This window comes from Nicotiana tomentosiformis, chromosome 1 (assembly GCF_000390325.3).
Source record: "Nicotiana tomentosiformis chromosome 1, ASM39032v3, whole genome shotgun sequence".
Taxonomy (NCBI): Eukaryota; Viridiplantae; Streptophyta; class Magnoliopsida; order Solanales; family Solanaceae; genus Nicotiana; species Nicotiana tomentosiformis.
This window is the reverse complement of record NC_090812.1, coordinates 26250281-26262893: the sequence shown is the minus strand read 5'-3', so window position 1 is coordinate 26262893 and position 12613 is coordinate 26250281. Positions and strand designations below refer to the sequence as shown.

The 12613-nt window shown below is 33.5% G+C and overlaps 1 long non-coding RNA gene across 1 annotated transcript; it reads right to left on the bottom strand.

The window, feature by feature from the left end:
* Positions 1-10047: 10047 nt before the first annotated feature.
* On the bottom strand, positions 10048-12398 carry LOC138894960 (uncharacterized). The gene is made up of 2 exons (XR_011409155.1): positions 11545-12398; positions 10048-10707 (listed from the first exon to the last, which is right to left on the bottom strand). It is a non-coding gene; the product is annotated as an uncharacterized lncRNA (long non-coding RNA).
* Positions 12399-12613: the final 215 nt, after the last annotated feature.

Here is a 12613-nt window from a genome sequence, read left to right as displayed (position 1 = left end):
ATTTTCGGCAATGGATGAGATATTTCCACGTGTGCTACTTATGACCGTCGGATGTTCCAATTTTGATTTGAAAAAAGGAATTGACTAATTTTTATACTAGTATTAGTTTACACACTGTCAGAGATTTGTTTGACTGTGCCTAAATTAGGTTGAGACAAGAATTTTTATATTTACGTAAAAGAAGGAAAAAGGAAGGAAGAAGAAAATTGAATGATTCATTAATTCGTTTAACTTACATGTGAGTGGCATTGAAATATCTATTCCAGAAACTAAGGACTCCATATCCCTAATCTTTACTATATTAAAAGTCTACCTTCATTTTTTCTACCCCTTTAAAATATAATTCATATTGTATAAAATAGTCATTTGATTATCCTAATATTTAGGACTTGAAAAAGTAAAAACTCATTAAAATTTGGTTATTAAATCTTTACTTATTTAAATTAGGTACCTAAAATGTAGGATTTTAAAATCGATTGAAATTTTACCTTAAATAAATAATTAAGAAGTCAATTATTTGGATCATTAGTATAAAACTTGTAGCCGTTCTTTTGAAGTAATTTTTATATGGCAATTCGAAAATGACAGTACTTTATCATGATGAACAAAATAGTTTTTTAACATCAATGAGTAATTTTTTAGAATAATTTTTTTACTCCACTTAGTATTTGCAACAAAGCATATTGATTTATAGTAATTACGTGGTAAATATAAATTAAAAACTATTAAATATATTTAAAAAAGTATGTTTCACTTAATTTTGTCTTCTTCAATCAATACAAACTATTATAAAAGTACGAAACTTAAACGCAAAATTAGTCGACATTTTTATCATATAAAATAAATTTTACATTGGATAAAATTAATGTTTAATTAATATTTTTAATATTTGGGACATTAAAATTAACTAACATTTTTATTATTAGTTTTTTTTCTTATTTGAAATATATAAGAACTCATAATATTTAGGAATGTAATCCCAAAAAATTACTTATATAAGTTGATTGAGTTAATTTTCACAAGAATATATAAGGAATTGTTATTTCACCTGATATAACAATAATTAAGGTGACATTAGAAATCTTCCACTTCAAGATACCAAGATATGAAAACTTAAAGCAAAACTCAGAAGCTCACAATTATTTTCAAATTAGCTAAAATTTTAAAGATTTAAGGTGAATAATATTAAAAATATTAGCTATTTCAAAATATTCTTTTTCTAAAAAAAAATGTTAATAAAACACTTTCCAAAGGTGTTGTCGTAGAGTTTCATATTTTTTCATAATGCTGATAAATCTATCAGCTGATAGATATTGCATGTAATTACAAATAAATATCAAATTAGGGCTACGTAGCTAACTGATATACCCATCTTTATTGGCCTAAGGGAAGTAACGATGTTTATTAGTATGTATAATCTCTTTATCATAATAATGGTTGAATCAATCTCTTTATTAGGATAAATCTATCCTTGACGAAAGTTCAAACAATAAGGTATTTTGTAGAGGAAAGATGTTCTTTTATTGAGTTAGATAAATATGATTAATGTTCATCATTTTTTAGGGATTTAAATTTTTTTAATTTTCATTTAATAATTATGACACCTTTGTAAATAATATGTATGTAAGTTTTATAAAATTTGTATTTATTGATATAAAATACACGCGCAACGCGCGTACTCTAAGACTAGTCAATCTAATAGCTTGTTTGATCAAACTGAAAAAATTAACTTATTTTGAGAAGTGATTTTTTCAAAAGTGTTTTTTAAAGGAGTACTTTTGGAAATAAACAATTTATGTTTGACTAATCAATATGAAAAATACTTTTGAGCATTAATTTGTATTTGGTCAAACTTTTTGAAAAGAGCTTTTAAGTACTCCATCAAATTACGAATAAAGACATAAAGAAATTTACTGAATCTTTGATATTATATAAATAAATAAATAATCTCAATTATTTACTATTAAGGATAATAATTTTTAAAAAATTATTTTATTTAAGTAAAATATGAAAATAAAATTGAAAAGCACTTTAATTCTTTCAAAATGATTTAAAGATATAAAAATCATTCAACATATTTATACAGTAGGAGCGTTCTCAATAATATAATCTCTAATTCTAAATATTAGGGTTAAAATAAGTAAGGTTATTTTGGTATATACTATATTTTTCTAAAGTTATTTTTGGTAAGCAAAATAAGTCAAAATTGTTTCTACTTTTAGGGGAAGCTACTTTTTTCTGTTTTTCTTCTGCTTCTTTCCAAAAGCACCCTCCCTAAAAAAAATTGATCAAACATCTCAATTTGAGGGGAAAAAATCACTTTTTACTTTGGGATATAATTCTGCCAATTTTTTTCCTTTAGTATGTCTTAGGGTCGTACACATACAATGATATGTTTATAGCTAAAAAGCATAACATTAACTTAAGGATAATTGAAAGTTTAAATTTAAAAGCGTGACATATAAGAACAACAATAACAACTCAGTATAATTTTATTAGTGGGTCTAAGAAGAGTAGTTTGTATGCAAACCTTACCTCTACTCTGGGAAGGTAGTTTTTCCTTTAGTATGTCTTAGAGTTGTACACATACAATGATATGTTTATAGCTAAAAAGCATAACATTAACTTAAGGATAATTGAAAGTTTAAATTTAAAGCGTGACATAGAAGAACAATAATAACAACCTAGTATAATATCACTAATGGATCTGGGGAGGGTAGTTTGTACGCAAACTTTACCTCTACTCTGGGGTGGAGAGATTGTTTCCGATAGACCTTCGGCTTTCTCCCTTCAAGAACTCTCACCTTGTTCTTGGGGTGACTCGAACTCACAACCTCTTGGTTAAAATGGAGGGTGCTCACCACTAGAGCAACCCACTCTTGTCATGGAACATATAAATTACAGTATCTTGCTTCTAGGATTCCAGTCAATGCCATTTTCGTTAAATCCGTAAATGGCAAAACAATCACAAAAAAATTCTTTCATTTCTAAATCTTTTGATTTATGTCCTCCGTCAAGCTTCACTTATGACTCATTCTCCTTTTTCTTTTCCATCTCAATTCACAATTTTCTTTTTCAAGAAAACTCAAACATGAGAGGTAAAAATAATTTTAAAAAAGACCGATCAATTGAATTAAACTGAACCAATTCGCCAAAAACCCACCAATTCTTTAGTGGGCATTTGGACATAAGAATTGTAAAAGTCCGGAAAAAAATGAAATTTGTTTACAAGTGAAAATGATATTTGAAAATTAGAGTTGTGTTTGGACATGAATATAATTTTGGGTTGTTTTTGAAGTTTTGTGAGTAAAATTTTTGAAAAACAGCTTTTTGAAGTTTTTTAAATTTTCAAAAAATTTCAAAATCTATTTTCAAGTGAAAATTTAAAAAATTATGGCCAAACTAATTTTGGAAAAAAATGAAAAAATTTCAAAAAAAATTGAAAATTTTCTTATGTCCGAACGGCTCTTAGATTCAGGTTTCATTATTACTTTTTCTATCATCGACAGAGTACTCGTCTTTATATCAAGGTGACATGTATTCATACCTATTTAGTGAACGTGGTGAGTCTAGTGGCTAAGAGCTTAACTGCTCATTTAACTAGGAATCTTCACTTGATTTCTAGTTTCTAGCTAAAAAGAAATTTGGTTATTTTGTTTTCTTTTGAAAGAAAAAAATGTTAAGAATGTAATTTTAAGATTTGTTATTTTATGTAATTTAAGTTGATGAAACTTTTATCATCAACGTGAAATTAAGGAATTTAAGAAATATTAGCACTATATATACAAGAGAAGTATCATAGGTAGTTTCGTCATTAAAAAGAAGAGGTTAAGATGTGAGGTCTAACCAATTCAAATAAAAAAGAGTTTATTCAGAAAATTCTATATTCTATTAGTACTTGGAAGCCCGTAGACATATGAACAAAATGATTAATTAAAGTTTTATGGATAAATAATTAAGTTCTATGTTTAACTTATGTTTATTGCAAATAAATATATATCCAAAGAAAATCTCGAAGTAGACATTTAAGTCATCTCTTTTTTTCTTTTTCAAGAGACCCAACGACTTATTTTACAGGTTTAGTGTTATCCAAGCTAATAACCTCTCTTTGGCTCTTTACTTCGAGAGGCTTAAAGTGGATTTTATTTTTTTTTTGCTTAAAGACGAGATATTATTATTATACAGGAAATTAACGAGAGTTATTACAGTCCTTGATTAATTTTAACGAAGCAGTCCATAGAAAGTCTTTGCGAAAAGTAGAGAAAGCAAATAAAGGTGCTCAAGAACTGGTCTTCACACTAAGCGTTAGCATGCGAGTTACAGTTGCTCCCAAACTGCGCCAGTGTGTGCGCCCCTTAGTTTCCTTCACGGTAGACATGCCTAACATTCGGCTGGCTAGTGCGTCGAGAGGAACCCGTAATCATGAAAAAAATTAGCATTAGCTTTGTTGTGAAGTTTGTCATGTAATAGGTAGAGTAATATCTCGCAATCTGTTTCCACTATAATTGGTATTTGATTTTTTGTGAAAGTAATTTCTAATCCCTTTAGTAGGGCAAGAATTTCTCCTTGGATGGGTGATGAGATCGTTATGTTACAGGAGAATCCATCAATCTAGTTTCCATCGGAATCTCTGATGATTCCACCTGCTCCTCCAATGTTAGAGTTTTTTTTTTTATGTGCACCATCTATATTAATTTTTTTGATGTATTTGTAGTGGGGGTATCCATTTTATTGGGATTTTTGTGATTAAGATATTTTTTAAGTAATAGGTTGTTAGGCAAATGTATTCCATTGCGTGCGTAATTATTTTTAGGCTGTCTATTTTGGTTGAGCAGTTGTTGAAATAGTTGTGATTACGGTTGAGCCAAATATGTCAAAGGATAATTGGTGTTATAACAACCATTGGGATTAATGTGTTATTGGGTAGAAGGATGCTCATAGTAAGGTACAAGTATCTTTTATCCAATCTAGTTGGTTTGAGGTTGGAGTGGTGATGTTTAACTCTCCCCATGTTGTAATGTTCATAGGGCAATGAAAGAATAAGTGATTTGTATTTTCTTCTGTCCCACAATGTTTGTAGGTGTTAAATTCGATTATTTTTCTTTAGCTTAGGACAACTGCAATGGGGAGACGTCGATGAACTAATAGCCATAGAAATATTTTGAGTTTGTTGTGGCATGATGCTTTCCATAATGGTGAAAAGGTTCATGAGTTTGGGTTGCCTTTGTGAGCCTCACGAAAAGACTGTAGGCAGATTTTGTTGTGAAGTTTCCATCTTCCGTTTCTTTCCAAAAGAATGAATCGTTTATGTTTTCAGAGAACGGAATGTGTGTTTGTGTTACAAGGTCAGAGATCGTATTTGAGAGGTCGTATGGAAGAGCTTTTAGGTTCCAATTTTTATTAGTAATGACGTAATTAATTTTTTTTATTAATATCTTCTTTACCTAACGGCTCCTTGATTAATTACCTTAGGGTGTGTTTGCCAATAACCCATCTATCATCCCAAACGATTATCCGGCTCCCGTTTTCAACATTCTAAATGATACATTTGGGGAGGGAGGAGTAAGTTTAGCAGTGCTTTTCCAGATATAGTAGTCATTTGTTTTGTAAATCATAGGAATCATTCTTTGATTGTTAAGATATTTACCCTTTATCACTTTAGCCCATAGAGATTCAAAATTGGAGAGGTATCTCCATAGTAGGCTTGATAGGAGTGTAATATTTTTTTCTTTTGCTTTGTACAGCCCAAAACCTCTTTCTTGCTTAGGAGATGTTACCTTTTCCCAGTTAAGATGATGAATTTTTATGAGGTCCCTGATAGAACCCCATAGGAAGTTTCTCTGGATGCGATCAATATTGTTTCTAGTCTTTACTGGAAGAAGGTTCATTTGCATGGAATGGGTGGGTATGGCTGGCAAAGTTGATTGTATAAGGGTTAATCTCCCATATAAGGTTAAGAGTTTTGCTTTCCATCATTTTAGTATAGTATTCATCATGTCAAGTATGAATTGATAATCAGAGCTTTTTGGTTGTAAGTTGGTAATCGAAAATCTCAGGTATTTTTTCATATTATTTTTTATCTTAATGTTTAGTGTGGTAGCCAGTGATGTTTGGTTTGTAATTAGTACGTTTGAGGAAAAAATTATTTTGGATTTGGAAAAATTTCTTCGTTAGCCGGATTGATGGGAAATGAAGTTGAATATGTTTATGATAGAAGTTGCACTTGTATTGTCTGACTCGGAGAAGAGTATAAGATCATTCGCGAATAGAAGTTGGGATATGACGGGGATATTCTGGCTTATTTTAATGGATTTTCAGTTAAAAATATCTATTTCATGATCAATGCAACGTGTTAGGAATTGCATACAGATGATGAATAGGTACAGAGATAGTGGGTCTCCTTGTCGGATGCCTCTTGATGGTTCGAAGAATTCTGTAGGTTTGCCATTTGCAATGATTGAAATTATTGTGGTAGATATGCAATTCATGATAAGCGTTATTAAGTCTTGTAAAAAATTTAGTGCGTGCAAGGAGCTCCTGACAAATGACCATTGAAGTCGGTCAAAAGTCTTTTCAAGATCAATTTTGAGCATCATCTTCCGAGTCCTCCTAGTACAATTTCTGAAATAGTGGATTTCTTCTTGGACAATTATGGCATTATTAATTGCTCTCCTTTCTAGAATAAAGCTGCATTGATTAGGACTAATAATTTTATTGAGGAATAGGCGAATACGATTTACAATAATTTTTGTTATAGTATTATAGATTGTGTTACAAAGGCTGATGGGCCTATATTAAAACTATTTTGTGGGTATTTGATTTTAGGAATAAGAGTTGCGTAGGTCCTGTTTATTTTAACTGGTATTATTAAGGTAGTTAAGGCTTGTGTACGCGTATCTATGATAGCTGAGTTTGTGCCGGACCAGTATTTCTGGAAAAAAATTGGGTGGATGCCTTCCGAACCTGGTGCCTTAAGTGGTTTAAATTTTTTTATAGCGTTATTCATTTCAGTGACTGAAAGAGGTCTAACAAAAACTTCTTTATCCTGATATGGTAGTATGCTGAGTAGGCTTGGGTTAGGTGCTATGGTATATAAACATGAATCTAGTTCAATTGTGTAGATATTTGAAAAGTGTTTAATAATAATATCATGTATTCCCTAGGGGTCAAAAGTCCAATTACCAAATGTGTCATCAAGCCCTAGTATACTATTTTTTCTGTTCCTCTGGACAACAGATATATGGAAGAATTTTGTGTTGGCATTCCCGTCATTTATCCACTAAACTCTTGATTTTAATTTCTAAAAATCTTGTTCATTTTGAAGGATTAAGTTATAATCATGAATAAGATTATTTTCTAGGTTATAGTAAAATTGGGTTTTAATTTGTGGGCGCATGTTTTGGAGCCTCAGAATTCGGGCAAGAAGAGTTCTCTTTTTTTTTAAAAAAGAATATATTCCCAAATGTACAACTATTCCATTATTCCACCTGTTCTATGAATAAGGAAATGGCAGTTGTGTAATTTTTATTATTATTCCAATATTTCTTAACTATGTTTGGCAAAAGTGGGTGACTAAGCCACATTGTTTCAAAGTAAAAAAAGTGTGATGATTTACTAATATTTTTTGGCAGACTTAGCAATAGTGGATAGTGGTCTGAATGTGTACGTGACATGTGTGTGACAATTGTATCCGGGAACATTTCCACCCAGTCTGAGTTTCCAAGAAATCTGTCCAATCTTTCCAAGATTTGTTGTTGTTTTCCCTCTTTTATTTGTCTATGTAAAGCGTGGACCCATAAAACCCAAGTCAATCATATCAATAGCATCAAGACAATTTAAAAAAAACAGTACTTTTATTACTGTTTATGGGCCTACCTCCAATTTTTTCGGAGACGGTTGTGACTTCACTAAAGTATCCACATTATTGCCACGAGTGTGTTTTATTTTTAGCAACTATTTGCAGATTATTCTATAGAATTTTTCTGTTTACTAATAAAGCACTGTCACAAACTAAAGAAAGTGGCCAAGGTTTTGAATTTCTACTGGCCTGGATGTTTGCATGGATCTCTTGGTCAGTAACTGCTACTGGATCCATTTTCGACTCTGCATGCTTCCACATTAGTAGGACTCAACCTGAGTAACCATTTGCGCTAATTTCAAACAAGTAATTAAAACCAGTAAATTTTATGAGCTCGTAGTGGCTCGTCATGCGCGTTTCAGTGAGGTAGATGATTGATGGATTGTTCCAGTCGACAATGTCTTTTAAGTTGCGCCAGAATTCTTGGTTGTTGCATCCCCTACAGTTCCAAAGGAGGATCTTCATTTTGGGTTCATTAGTTATACGTGAGCTCCCATCCCCGGCCAGTGCATGTGCGCAACCAATGGATGGTCGGCTCTATTGTTCACTGGCAATGGTAAGTCTTCTTCCGTCAGTGTTGGCAGAATCAGTGATACATATATGTAGATGGTCGAGAAGGGATAAGTGCGGATGTTCACTACTATTCGAAGTATATTTTTTGGAGCTGTGATGAAGTATCATTTTTCTCCGTTTTCATAGAGTATGGTCGACAGTGATTCCCTCAGTGTGATGTGTTGCATAATTTGATCTAGGATACTTGGTGCCTGCACTTCTGGGTTCATTAGGATGATTATATCGGCCTCCAAATTCAAAGGGGACAATGGCTCCGTTGGTAATGCCTCCGGCTCTATGTCCAGATTTTTCGGCATAGCTATATCCTTTATTTTCGATGATGAGAGAAACAGTTGTTTGGTTAGGGTGTATGAACTTATTGTATCTCTTGTACCTGTTGGGCCTCCTTCACCTGCGGTGGATGGTAGTATCCCTGCACATGTGATGGTTGTTGCAAGGCTGTGTTCGGGGGTTTACCTTATTTCTAGGTTATGCATTATTTCCATGCATATTTTCATATTGAGCCCCCAGTCCTGTATCTGCTCGATAAGGTCATGTGTGTTCTCCAAGAAGAACTGGGCATGATGGTAAAGCCCCATTGCATCTAGCCATGGAGTTGGTGGTGGGTGCTGTATGACTGGTAGCATTATGGGTTGTTGTGGTACTGCCATGCGAACTGGTAATGGGACTACTATAGTTTGGACAAAGTAGTTGGTTGTTTGGGTGGGCTGTGTTGACGTGGGAAGTGTTAGTTATTGTCTCTGTTGTGTCGGGGGTGGTGGTAGCATCGATGGTTGTGGTGGTTGGTGCGGTGGTTATAATGGCGATACATTTTTAGTGAGTGAGAGAATGAGGATTTGGTCTATGAAAGAGAGTGTGGTAGGGAAGAGTATGGGGTGACCGGATGGTCTTTATTTGGGGTTTTATTTTGTGAGAGTGAGTTGAGAGATGATGAGTGATGGGGTGTTTGATAGGATTTGGCAGTGGCAGTGGTAGGGTGGGTAGTAGGGAGGGAGTGGGTGACGAGCACAAAATACACACTTAAATTGTACTCGTTAGTCAAAGATAGTATAGTATAATATCGTATCTACATGAATTGGATTTAAATAGTATTATCGTAGTTTCTAGCTTTATTTCTATCTAGGAGGATCAACAGTTTAGATTTATGTGGTTAATACTAAAATTAATTAAGAATCTAGAGCTAATTGACCAATGACAATCGAAGTAGGGCCTAAGCAAAGAAAGATGTCAATGGGAGAAAATTGTGTTTTGATAAGATGGTTGCAAGATAATTGTCTGGGATTTAACTCTAGATAATTACTTCTAATGTTCAAGTGAGTCTCTCAAATTCACTTAATTATTAGTACAATTGTTTAGTAAAAACTCCTCTCTCGATTAAGTCTCAACCTCTCAATATGAACCAATTTAAGATATGTGAAGATATGCAAGAATGCATAATGAATTAGTCTTTAGGAGAACCTCTCTCGATTATTCTCATAACTAAGTTTAATCAATGATTCAACTATCCTCTTTCGATTACTTAGAAGAATCTACGAACTCAACCCACAATACAATGCAAAGATATCACAAGTTATGCCTCTTTCGATTGCAAGAACAAGTGAATATAAACGCAATAATTAAATCTTCCAAAAACGATTCAAATTAATAAAAATAGAGTGATAATCCCCAAATAATCATCAATACACCAAATCTATCAAAACTCGGTTGGATCTACTCCATAGACATAGAGAAGTTCTTCACAAATGTAACTAATGTATAAGAAAATATAAATTCAATCCAAACTCAGAACTTGAGTGAGGAAGGAATGATGAAATCATTGTGCTTGTGTTCTTCCAACTCCTCCTTAGCCTCCTTAGGTCGAAATTGTGTCAAAAGTCTCCCGAAAATAGCGTTTTTCCGTGTATTTAAGCCATCCCCCAATAAACCACAGACGAAAATACCCTTTTTAGCGGAAATAGGACGATACTCTAAGAAATTTGTACTACCACGCCGCATGTTGTGCCTCCCCATGCGGTGCGCTTGTGAGAAATTCCAGAACGATTTGCAAAATAGATTCTGGGCAGATTTTGCATTGCCACGCCGCCCCATGCGGCTCCCCATACGGCGCGACTGTGCATTTTTCTCAGAGTAGTTCGTTTCTCCAATTTTTGATATCCGGACTCGGTCTTCAACCCCCGAACGCGATTCCGATTTAATCTCTTGGGCTTCTACTCAGACTTCAATGCTCCAAGTGGCTCGAATTTTCTCCGCAATATCTAAATAACCCAGAATCACTCCTACACGGCATAAAATACATAATAAGTGCAAAGCACTACTAATTAAAGCTCAACATAAGTAAAGTGCAGTGAATTCGAGTGCAATAAGCGACTAAAACGCGTGATTATACCATGCCATCATTAGGTTTCATAATGGAAAATGATTTCATGCATGGTAGGCTTCTTAGGAGTAGTGTTCATTGTATTGTCGTTATTGTTTATTTTATTGGTTTCCCCCGATTTGGTAATCTGCTCATGTCTTTGAGATCCTGTGTGTGCCCCTTTGTTGTGCATATTTTGGGATGTTGTTGTTAGTGATTTTGTGGGCGCGAGAGTATCATTTGTTATAAAGGGGTTTTTTGTTTGTAGTACAGTTGGTAGGCAGTTAGTTTTTGAAGCCGAAAATATGAACGGATGAATTTTTTGTTCTTGGTGATGTATGGTTGGTGATGTCGTAGCTGGCGGTGATAGAGTGTTAGGTTTGCAATTTTTTTTGTTTTGGTAGTTTATTTTCTAAATCCAGTTGACTTAGTATAATGAATTGGTTTTGTTAGGTATATCGAGTTGACCCTTCAGAGGTGGTGAAGGTAAAATACTTTGTTTGTTCCTTGGTCTCCAAGGTAAATGTCTGAATGGGGGGTCGTAGGGGTCAAAATCTTCTTTCTATTTGTTATTTTTGTTTTTTCTTTTCCTATTTCTCTTTCTTTTAATTTCTCTTCCTTTTTTTCGATATGAAGTTTTCTTTGATTTTTTCATTCCTTTTTTTATTCTTTTTCTTCTTTTTTTTCCGTTTCATTTTTACCCTTTTCAATAGTTTTTTTTTCTAATTTTTGTGCATAATGAGTTGTAGTGGTGTACCTTTTGGGTGCGTATGATATCATCTTCCACTGTTTGTTGGCCGTGTCAGATGTAGAGTTGTCCTCCGTCTTTGTAGATATTGGATTCTTGTTCTGACATTGATATAGGTTATGTCCCAGGCATCCACATTTCGTGCACATTTAATTTGTGTCTTCGTAGTGTACTACTCTACTAATTCTAGAGGTGCCAGAATACACAAGCGTGCATAACGTCCCCTTGTCGTGTTCGTGGTGCAGCAATCAATTTTTAAAACGTCTCCAATCATTTGGTCATTTTTTTTTCAATATTTCGAGGTTGTAGTACTCAGTGGGTAATTCCTGGAGGCGTACCCATATTGTGAAGAAATTAATGTGATTTGCGTTGGGATTGAATTTCGGTGTACATTTTCAGACACTAAGCTACCGTGAGCAAATAAATCAAGGTCCGTTATTTATGGCTCTTTGGTAGAGGTCATGGGATGAAAACCGAATTTTTGTGCGTAGTAGGTTGTAGCCCATACGTTTTCCCAATAGTATGATGATTAAGGATTGTTTCCGGGGCTCATATAGTCTGATTTTGTCTGCTATTGTAACGTATATGAAGTTTGGGCGGTTTGATGGGTTGTGTTTTTCCTCTTGTAAATTAAGGTTGCTAAAATTGTGCAATCAAAATCCATGGGAGAAAAAGTTTGTTTTTGGTTGATGCGTGCTGCGTGAAAGCAGGTCTTCTTCGTTGGTTAATGTGCCTTCTTCCATTCGTTGGCTTTTGTAGTGGGTCTTGCAATGAGTTGTTTGAATGTTTGATTGATTGATAGGTTTTTCTCTCTCTAGTTTCTAGTGAGAAGCCTGATACTAGCTAGATCTTCCTAAACTCAATTTCATACTCCTCCTTTTGAGATGAATCTATTTGAAGTTAAAGTGGACTTAAATATAAAGTATTGGTATAAAGTACAATATAAAGCTTATTGTCCCTTTCGTCTCAGTAGTCAGTCCAGTGAAATTTGAACACTAAAAGGATTAAAGTGTAATTTGAACTAGCATATTGAGATTAGCTTGTATCACATATTTTGGTCAATGCTAGTTGAAATATA